Below are 10,943 nucleotides of genomic sequence, written 5' to 3'. Positions count from 1 at the left end.
ATCACAGTGTTACTTGGCAATCTAATTGCCCTGGGAAACTCAGAAATGGATGGTGTTGTGGTGCTACTGCCAATGCCTTCCAAGAAAAAAATACATTTCAGGAAGGAGCAAGATCATCTGGCAGAGACCAAGTCTTGCCAGCAGTTTCTCCAGGTGCTCTGCCCATCATCCCCTGCAGGAAGGAGCACAGGCCCCAATGCAGGTGGGCTTTGGCTCCCTGTGGCACAGAAGCCCCCCGGGGGCACAGGTCTCTGGGGCAGGAGACGGGCACCAGGGCTGCCAGGGCTCGGGGGGTGGCAGCTCTGCTTGGGCGGGGACTCTGCCACAGCTGCTGCTGTCAGCGCTGCCCGGGCCCCAGGGCTCAGAGCAGCATTCGTGCCCGGGCCCACACGTTCCTTGTGCATGTCACACCCGTGGGTTTAGGATGGCCACGGGCCGGGACGTGTCCCAAGGAGGCCATGCCAGCTTCCCTGGAAGGCCCCGGGCCCTTCCTGGCGCGGCTGCGTCGGCAGCCCTGGGGGCTCCTTCTGCTGCCCTGAGCCCGCAGAGCAGGGCAGCTTTTGCTGATGCTCTGAGCCCTTCCTAAAGATCCTGTGGGGCTGCCTTAGACACCTGGGGCCAGGCATTCCTTCCAGCCTGGGCCACTTTGGCCGGGCTGGGGGCGGCCCCAGGGCAGGCGGCAGTGTGTGCAAGGGCCCTGGCTGGCACGCTGCAGCACGGTCACCGTGGCATGGAATGGAACCCGGTGTCCAAGGCCCCTTTGTGACACGTGGGAAATAGAAGCTTGCCCGGGAGCTGTGAGCATGCAACAGGGCACAACGGGACAGAGTGGTGCCGTGAGGAGCCCCCGCACAGCACGCTCGTTCCCGTCTGAGCCCGAGCTTTTCTGCAGCCTTGTTCCTGCAGCTGAGCTCGAGGCCAGAGCACAGAACTCGGTGACCCGTGGCCTTGCGAGGCTTCTATTCTTCAGCTGCCCTCAAGGGCAGAGCGTGGGACTTGGTGCCCCGGAGCTTTCCCAGGGCACCTCTCCCACAAGTAGCTCCAGTCAGAGACATGGAGCAGAGACCCCCGAGAGTGCCCAAGATGGCCTGGGTGGAGGAGGTGGAGGAGGAAGAAGGCCCTGGAGCTGCCCCAGCACAGGAGACTGAGGAGGTGGTGCCATTCCATCCACCACAGGAGGGTGAGTGGCAGAGCTGGGTTGCAGGGCTGGAGCCTGCAGCCAACTTGGCCCCATCCCATCCCATCCTATCCCATCCCATCTCATCCCATCCCGTGCCGTGCCATGCCATGCCATGCCATGCCATGCCATGCCATGCCATGCCATCCCATCCCATGCCATCCCATGCCATCCCATCCCATCCCATCCCATCCCATCCCATGCCATCCCATGCCATCCCATGCCATCCCATCCCATCCCATCCAATCCCATCCCATGCCATCCCATGCCATCCCATGCCATCCCATGCCATCCCATGCCATCCCATCCCATCCCATCCCATCCCATCCCATCCCATCCCATCCCATCCCCTGGGGAAATGCCCATGGACAGGACGAAAGAGGGCCCAGGCAGACACCCTGCAGTGGCCATGCTCCATCCCCTGGGGCATCCTGGGGCTCTCCCTGCCTGGGCAGCGCAGGGCTGGGCTGTGTTCTCCGGCCTCTCCCGCAGCCCCTCAGCTCTGGCTGCACTCGCTCTTTGCCAGATGCAGCCCTGGAGCGCACACAAGAGCAGGAATCCAGCCGTGGCCGCTTCCGCAGCACAGCACAGGTACCTGCAGCCACCCCCAGCTGGGCTGGGCCTGCTGTCCCTGCTCAGCCCAGCACCGTGTGTGCAGCACTCCATGCAACATCCCCGGCTTCCTGCCCTTCTCCTACAGTTCATCTGCAAATTCATGAGGAGAATGCAGGAGGAAGAGACCATCGCCATGGGCACTGGGCTCAGAGCATACTCGCCCCTGTTCCAAAGCAAGACCAGCGCTGCCCTCCTGTGTATGCTTGTAGAGGAAGGTTTTTACTATCCAGACCAAGTAAGCAGCCTGTGGGCAGGGTTTGATCCTCCCAGGAATTGCTTGGACTCCCAAGCCACGCATGCTGGTTGCTGTGAGCCTTTGAGGCCACATGGCAGTGCGCGGGGAAGGGAAGCACTTCTCTGGGCAAGCTGGGAACATTGCTCCCTCTGGCAGCTTCCCAAGTCTCCCTGTGCCTTCTCCAGGTGCCCGCCATGGTGAGGTTCATCCACCAGTGGCTCGTGGCCAATGACTGTGCTGAGCCCAGGCTGGACGAGGCCCTGCTGGACCTCACGGAAGCACAGCCAGATGACGCAGTCCTGACGCTCCTGCGTGTGGCCCCGTCCTGTGACAGGTATGGGGCCCACCTGCCCAGAGAGCTCAGGCCTCCCCATCCCATCACCCTGTACAGCCTGTCCCAGGTGTCTGAGCAACAGAGACTTCCAGGGCCCTCTGGCTTCTGCCTTTCCCAGCCCTGGCACGTCGGCCCCTGAGCCTGCTGCCATGCTCCCTCCCTGCCCCTCAGGGCTCTGTCCCCACAGGCCTGGGCTGCCTGGCTGCTGCTGGCCAGGGCCAGTGGGCAGAGGCAGAACTGGCAGCCAGCTCAGCTCCCCCCGGTGCTGTGTCTGAGACCCCCCTGAGACAGAGCTCTGACCCTGCAGAGCTGCCATGGCCATATGGAAGACCATCATGGGCTCGTCCAGGACTGCCGAGCTGGCACAGCTGACCCTCCTGGATGTGCTGGGGAGCTGGCCAGAGCACAGCACGTGCACCTCCGATGGGGACCAAACGGGTGTCTTTGGCCTGGCTGTGAGTTTCTGCAAGGGCCTTTGCTGGCCCCAAGGCCACCTCTCCAGAGCTCTCCATCCTCCTTCCCCCACTGCATCTGCCTGCCTCAGGCGCTGGCCTGAAACCTGGCCCAGGGGCAGCTTCAGGCCCAGCAGGCCCCGTGCTCCTCCTGCCTCTCTCCGGGCCTCTCCCTGCCACGCTAGGGCCCTGCCACACGGACGCCTGGGCACTGAGCGCTGTCTCGGGGGGCTTTGTTCTTTGCAGGCAACCGTGGTGATGTGGAAGATCCTGCAGGTGCCCTGTCTGCCACGGATATTGAAGGTTTATTTCCCCCGCCTATTTGTGCATCTGCTCTTCCAAGTGTTCTCCAGCACAGAAGAGATGCCAGAGGAGGTGGATGCCTTCTGGAAGGGATGCCAGCAGGAGCACGGCCTTGCCACCAGCCCCAACAGGTGCTCCATCCCACTCCTCCTGTCCCTGCCACGTGGCCTGCCAAGGAGCCAGTGCTGCCAGCGTGACCTGGCCTTTGCTCTGCACACAGGTTTGCAGTGCGCACCCTGAAGTGCCTGCTCTGCCTTCTCCGCTGTGAGCATGTGGTGGTGGCAATGGAACGCAGGTGTGGCTGGGACACGCTGCTCTCTCTTGACACCCACCACTTTGCCGTGGCTCTGCTGGCCAGGTGAGAGCCCCTTCTCCCCACTGCCTCTGACATTTGTGCTCAGTGCCCAGGTGTCCCCCAAACTGCCCATGATCATGGGCCAGAGGGCCTTGTCACTGAAGGACAGCCAAGCAGACTAGAAAAGGCTGGCAGAGGAGGGTGCCCATGAGCGACCAACTCCCAAATGGCCCACGTCCCCTTGCTGGAAGGGTGGTGGGGAAAGATGAGAACTCTGAGAGTCACTCCTGGGAGAGATTTGCCCCACTGGCTCAGGGTCTTGTTTGCTTTTTCCTCTCTTTAGAGAAATTTGCCAGTCAGCCGTACACTTCTGTTCCGGGATTGCATTCTACCTGCTCGCCCTGCTCGGCCAAGAGATGCCATCCTGGGATTTCCCTGCCCTGGCATTCCTTGTGGAGGTGAGCCTCAAGGCCAACGCTGCCTCCCAGCTCTCTGCCCTCTCGTAGGCACAGCGGCTAGGACGGTGCCCATGCCCTGTGCTGCTGCCTGGGCCCAGCCCTGTGCAGTTCCGGGCTCCTGCTGGCTGGGTCCCTGTCAATGCCCGGTGCCTTTCAGGTCCTCGAGTGCCTGGACTTGAGGGATTGCAGTGACAGTGTTCTGGAGATCATGGCACGGAACCTGCAGAGCGAGCACAGGGCCAGGCGTTACTTGGCACTCAGAGGCCTGTTAGTGCTGGGCAAGAATCCCTTGATGGTGAGAAGGGGGCAGTGGCTGAAGCCGTGCAGGCAGCGTGGGGCTGGGCAAGGCAGTCGCTTGGCCTTGCCTGGGCTTCGGGCGCTGGGGCAGCTGCTCCCAGCTCTCCTGCCTCCCGCTTCAGCTGCCCCAGTGCTTTGGGACAGGCCTTTGGCCTCTGGGCCCTGCGGCAGCAGGCTGGCCTTTCACAAACTTGTGTTCCGCACAGGCTGAAAAAATGGGCAGCCTGACTGAAAGTCTTGTGGAGCTCCTGCAGGAAAATCATAGCCACATGATCAGGATGACCATTCTTCTACTGCGATATTTGCTCCTGGATAATGGTGCCCCAATAGCCACCCCCATTGCCCTGCAGCTGGCTAAGGCGCTCCTGCCACTCTTTGACCACGTAAGGCTCTGTGCCCACAGCCTCAGCCACCGGCTGCTGCCCGGACACTTGGTGCCCTTTGCAGATGCAGGCCTGTGCCCTGGGGGGCCTGAAGCACCTGATGCTGAGGACTTTTGCCCTTCCTCTCATATAGGATGATATCCAGGTGCAGCTGAACTCCATGTGTGTCTTTCAAGAGATGCTGGACTTATTAACAGAAGATGGAAGAAAGGCCCTGAAGTCCCACGTACGCCAGAGCCTGGTGCCACTCTACTTGCACTGCCATGATGAGAATCAGATTGTTGCTAAGGTGACGACCTGTGGCCACCTGCTGTCCCCCTGGGAGGGGACTGGGCTGCCTCCTGCCCTGGCACCTTGCAGGCTGCAGCCTCCTTCAGGCTGTGGCACTGGGATGCTCCTGTGCCCTGGCCTGTGTGGCTATCTGTGCCTCTCTGCTGCTCTCCAGGCCTCCTGTGTAGTACTGCAATCTTCGGCCAGATTCCTAAAGAGGAGGAATCTCGAAGAAATGCTCCAGGTGGATCAGACATGGAGGTTTGGCGAGTGCCTGGTAAGAGGAGCCGAGAACCCCCAGGCTCAGCCTGGAGAAGGCCCCTGAGGGCGGTGCTCAGTGTGCGGGGCCAAGCAGCTGTGCCACTGCCTGCTGCTGCAGCCAGAGGCCCCGCGGGCTCTTCTCCAGGCTCCCGTGGGCCCCAGCCGGGTGCCCATGGAGCCCCGGCCCGGCGGGGCTGCGGGCCGGCACCGCGGCTCCCCGGGCAGCAGCCGGCCCTCTGCCCCCTGCCCTCGGGAGCCCTTGGCCAGCGGCTGCTGGCCGCGCCTCAGGCCTGTGCGGCCAGGGGAGGCCGGGGCTGGGCGCAGGCAGCGCCCGGCCCAGGGGCTGAGGCCGCGCCAACCCTTCCCTCCTGCCGCTCTCTGCAGCTGGCAGAGGACAGGAGCAGAGCGGCCGAGCACCTGCGCCAGGCCCTGCGCTACCTGCGGAGCCCACAGGAGCCCCTGCGAGAGGCGGCCATCAGGTTCATGGGTGAGCCACGAGCCCGGGCTCCCTCACCGGCCCGGCCCGCCACAGCTCGGCCCCAGCCCCGCCTGCTGCCCCGGCAGCGCCAGCCGGGCCCGGCGCCGTGGAGCCTCGCCCAGCCTGGGCATTGCTGCTGCCGCCCTCTGGCAGCCGTGCCCTGGGGCGGCAGCGTGCGCCAAGGGCCCGGGCTGAGCCCTGCCGGGCCAGCAGCCCGTGTGGCCACAGCGCCGGCAGCGCCGCCGGCAGGGAGCTGTGCCGCTGGCGCCCTGACAGGCTCTGTGTTCACAGGCATGGCCGGGCGGCACCTGCGGGGGCAGCAGCAAGAGCTGCAGCTGATCTGCACTGGTGAGTGAGGCCAGCGGGCTGACAGCGGGGGCTGCCGGGGACAGCTGCAAGCCCTGCCCCGGCTGCGGAGGGCTCTGCTCCTTGGGGCAGAGCACACTGAGATTTCAGGGCCTCGTGGCCCATTCATGGCCAGCAGCTTCGGGCTGATCCCCTTGCTCCCTGCTCCCTCCTGGCCATGGCAAGAGCCGGCTGGGAAGGCTCTGGCAGCGGGCTCTCCTTGGCTCCCCACAGATCTGGGATCTGACTTTGGCTCTGTTATATTTGCCCAATTATCCCATCATAAAAAACCAAACAATATTTGAGATAGCAGCAATTTTAATTGAATAGTTTAGAAAATATATCTTGACAATATAATTTGATTTAAAATAAGGGATAATTTGGTTCCAATAATAGCGCATAAGCAAAGGATATCCGCGGGCCATGGAGTGCAGGACCCTTGCCACCTCACATACGAGCTTTCCAAGTGGAGATTCCCCCCTTTTATGCCATGTGTCAATGTCATCTCCTCCCATTTTCGATTCATCACACTTCTACCTCCGCCCTCATCACCACCTTTACCGCGCATGCTCCACCGCTCGTTTTGGTTGTCGCACAAGCCTTTGGGGGTCATTTTTTGATGAAGGCCTCTCCTCTTCCTTGATGTCCTTTAATTCACCTTTGGGTTACACATGCGCACCCAGCCAGTACAATGTAATCCAAAACTAACATATTAACTACATTTAAGCATCAAAGCAATAAATCTCTTATAGCTAGCGTTTTCCTGGGACCCAACCAGATTTTCCCTTCTTTCCGTTAATTTTTAGTAACTGTTATCTCTTGCTTTTTCCTCCTGTCCTTGAACATCTGCAGGGATGGGGGTGGAACCCTTCCTCTCCCTTTTTTCTTGGCATTACAACTTTTAACTGTTTTATTATTCTTTCCAAATATTAATTACTGCATCCATATTGATTACTGTTTCAATTTTATCAGCACAAATCATACCTATTTACCACAGCTCTGTTCCTCTCTCTTGCAGCCCTTGAAAGCCTGACGGAGGACATGAGCAGTGCTGTGTCAGAGCTGGCAATTCAAACAATGCATGTCCTCCGAGCAACAGCCACTGGGCGATATTCCATCTTCCAGAGGCTGCACGATCAGCTGCGCAGGGCATGGATGACTCGGCCTCGTCTGTCACGGCTCGGCTGGCTGCACTGCTGGAGCTCTGAGGAGAGCTGATCTGGGACGCTCTCTTTGCTGGGGCAGCCTGAGCCAGTGGGGATTTTTGGTTTTCTTTAAGATTTTTATTTTCTTCCATTCTATTTTTTTCCTATGTAAATATAGACTGTGTTATAATACAAAGAATCTCAGGAGATTTTTTTTGCTGCCCAGGGCCCGTAGGGCAGAGGGGAAGAGGGGGAAAAGGGTGCTTGTGCTCAGCCAGCTGCCCAGGCATGCGGTGGGCAAGGGGAAATGGCCAGAAGCCCCTTGGCCTTTGGTGGTTCTGCTGAAGCCTTTGTGCTCCCCACAGAGTGGCTGGGCAGGGGCCGGAGCTGTGGGGATCCCTGCCAGAGCGGTGCCTGGAGATGGCCACAAGCCCTGTGCCAGGCAGGAAGCGCCATCCGTGTCCTCCCGCCCGTGTGCTGCTGCCTGCCTTGCTGAGGGCTCCCAGGTGCCTCTGGATGGGGCTGCTCTGGAGCTGCTGTGGGGCTGCGGCGCTGCTGCCGGGCAGCTTGGCCAGGCTGGGGCAGGGCCTGAGGGGCTGGGGCGCTGGCAAGCCGTGAGCAATGGGCTGTCAGAGGCCACAAGCAGCCCCCTGGCAGCCGCCGCCTTGCTCCTGACAGCCGGCTGCTCTGGCACTTCCTCAGTGGGCAGTGTGAGGGACCTTCTGGAATCAGGTGTGGAACCCTGGTCCCAGCCTTTCAGGGCTGTGAGGCCAGGAGTTGTGGGGCTGGGCGTGTGCCCTCCCTGTGCTCTGGACTGGAGCCCCCGGCCCCTCAGCCTTAGGCATTGAGCTCCACTGTCTCCTCTCCGAGTCTTGTTCCTCTTGCTGTGGGGGAGGCTGAGTTCTGTGGCTTTAGGCCCCATTGAGCCAGAAGAGCAGAAGCTTTGAGCCCAGAGGGGCCACAGAAACACCCTCTGGACAAAGGGCATTCCTGGCATTCCCAGGGCAGGGACACATGAGAGTGGCAGGCACCTTCGGGTGCCACGCTGGCTTTGCACTGCGTCACCTCCCTGTGTGCAGGGCTGGCTCTTTGCTTTGCTGTCCTTGGCCTTTTGCCGTCGTGCTCCTTTGGCTGCCAGCAGCGAGGGGCAGCCCTGTAAGGAGGGTGAAAGGCCCTGTCTCCAACATCTCAAGGGGGAAATGGAGCTCTCCCGGCCCTCAGCCCATGCTGTAAGCAGAGCAGAGCCTGTTCCCCAGCCCTGGCTTTCTGCTTGCTGCTGGGCCCTGGCCACCATGACCCACTGCACTCGCTCTGAGTCACCCACAGGATGGCTGGTGCCTCTTGATTTGCTGACGGGACGTGAGGGTCACTGAGAGAAAGGTGGATGTCCCAATGCTGAGGGCACATGGGGTCACTGAGCAGACTTGAGGCTTCCCCAGCAGGTTGCAGGTGCCTTTCTGTCACTGAAGGGAAGGCAGATGCCCCGTGGGTCGCTGAGGTGTCATGACAGTCTCTGAATGGGATGCAGATGCCCTGCATGCCACTGAGGCCAGCGAGAGTCCCTGAGGGGAGGCAGGTGTCTGTCGTGTCCCCCAGGGTGAGGCGGTGTCACTGAGGGAAAGTGAGGGGGACACGGGCACGCCGCGTGTGGCTGAGCGCACATGCCGCTGGCTGAAGGGACGCCAGGGCCGCTGAGGGGCCGTGGGCTCGCCCTGAGGGACACGGCAGGGCCGGGCCGCTCCCCGCTGCGCCGCCGCCGCCCGCTCCCCGCCGCAGGGAGCGTTTCCCGCCCAGGCGCGGGCGGCCCCGGCCCGCCGCTCCCCTCAGCCGCGGGCGGCAACTCGAACCCGCTGGGGCTGCCCCGCGGGGCCGGGCGCCGGGCGGCCTTCCAGGAGCCCTGGGGGAGCTGCCCTGGGGCCGCCCTGCGCTCATACACACCGAGGAGCATGGGCCAGGCCTGCCTCAGCACCAGGGAGTGTTTCACTTGGCCAGGGGTAAAGCTGCAGTAGCTTCCAGGGAGAGAACTTCATAGCACAGGAATGCTGGAATTACCTGGTGCCACCTGTAGGGCACGGAATGAACATTTGGGCTTTCCAGTTGAAGTAATCACTGGACTGTGAGAATAATGAAATCAGAGGTGAACTGTTGAGTACATGTAGTAGATATTTGAGCAGGAAAATTTGAGGTGATCTCTAGGGAAAAAATTACTTTTGAGGTCTGAGTAATTTCTAGAGGGCACATGGAGATCATTTTGTGACAAAACCTGAGGTAAAGGTTAGGGCAAAGACAGAACATTTGGGGGGTAAAATCTCAGGTTCTCTGGCTTCCCACTGCCTCATCCCATGCCCCAGCAGGGGAGCTTTGCCCTCCCTGTGCCCAGCCAGCCAAGCCTGGGCACCTCAGGGGTGCCCCCACCCTCCTGCTGAGGCCCGGCCTGGAGGGCTCTGCCGCAGGCCTGGGAGACGCTCTGGGGAAGCGCCAGAGCAGCCGGGTGCCAGGGACAAGGCGGCTGCCTGGGGGCTGCTTATGCCCTCTGACATCCAATTCCTCAGGGCTTCCCAGCGCCCTGGCTCCTCAGGGGCCTCCTGGTGTTCTGCCAATTGACTGAGGTGATTTAAAGGACGCATCACTGGAAATAATGTTCTTTTTTTTACTGGGAATATGAAGGAACCACAATGTAAGATGATACATTCAACAAAAATGTGCGCTTGGTTTTACTGACAAGCAAAAACAAGCAAGGTAGTGCACCTAAATCAGTACTGTAAGAGAGAAAGGAGAGTGATTTAGAAAGATGCATCACCAATTGCCTAAATTGTTTCTCGTCTTGCAGATCTGCACTTGCTGGGGAGCTGCATTTTTCACCAAGGACCCGGGGAACCATTCCCAGCAATTGGGAAAATCCTAGGTGCTCCATCCACCCATAGATGAGGTCTCCAAATTTGCCCTAAAAGTAAATCCAGCTTTTATAGGCCAAAAAGAGCAAGTCAAAGGGACTCAATTATATTTTTACCTAGCAATGTCCAGGGCCAGCTGAACAGCTTTGAGTTCAGCAAGTTGACTTGATCCACCTTCTCCTTCGGTAGCTTGAGCAACCTGTCATGTGGGGCTCCATACGACTGCTTTCCACTTCCAGTTCATCCCTACGATGTGACAGGAGCCATCAGTGAAAAGAGCATAGCGTGTTTCCTCTGCTGGTAATTGGTTTTATGGTGGAGCTTCTTCAGTCCCTTGTCGCTTGTTCCTGCTCTTCTTTGTCAGTGAGACTACAGTTTTCACCTTCCGGCCCATTTGTAATTATTTCCAGAATCCCAGGGCCATTCAGGTTTCCAGTACAGGTGCGCTGTGTGATAACAGCAATCCATTTGCTCCATGTAGCACTGGTGGCATGGTGCGTAGAGGGAACCTTTGCTTTGAACATCCACCCCAGCACCGGGCTGCCAGGAGGAGTTGTGCTTCCATGCCAACCACCTCTGAGGCAGCCTGGACTCCTTAATGGGCAGCCAAGATTTCCTTCTCTGTGGGAGTGGAGTTGGCTTTGGACCCTCTGTAACTTCGGCTCCAGAATCCCAGTGGTCGGCCCCGAGTCTCCCCAGGCACCTTCTGCCAAAGGCTCCAGGACGAGCCATTGTACCCAGCTGCAGAGTAGAGCACGTTCTTCACCTCTGCTCCTGTCCTGACTGGGCCAAGGCCACTGCATGAGCGATCTCCTGCTTGATCTGGGCAAAGGCTTGTTGCTGTTCAGGGCACCAGTGGAAATCGTCCTTTTCTGCCGATGACCAGGTAGAAAGGGCTCACAATCTGGCTGTACTTGGGAATGTGGATTCTCCAAAACCCTGTGGTGCCTAGGAAACCTTGTGTTTCCTTCCTGCTGGTTGGTGGAGACATCACGGTGATC

This window comes from Agelaius phoeniceus, chromosome 8, assembly GCF_051311805.1.
Source record: "Agelaius phoeniceus isolate bAgePho1 chromosome 8, bAgePho1.hap1, whole genome shotgun sequence".
In the NCBI taxonomy this organism is placed as follows: Eukaryota; Metazoa; Chordata; class Aves; order Passeriformes; family Icteridae; genus Agelaius; species Agelaius phoeniceus.
The sequence above is the reverse complement of the archived record's forward strand: the minus strand, read 5'-3'. Positions refer to the sequence as shown.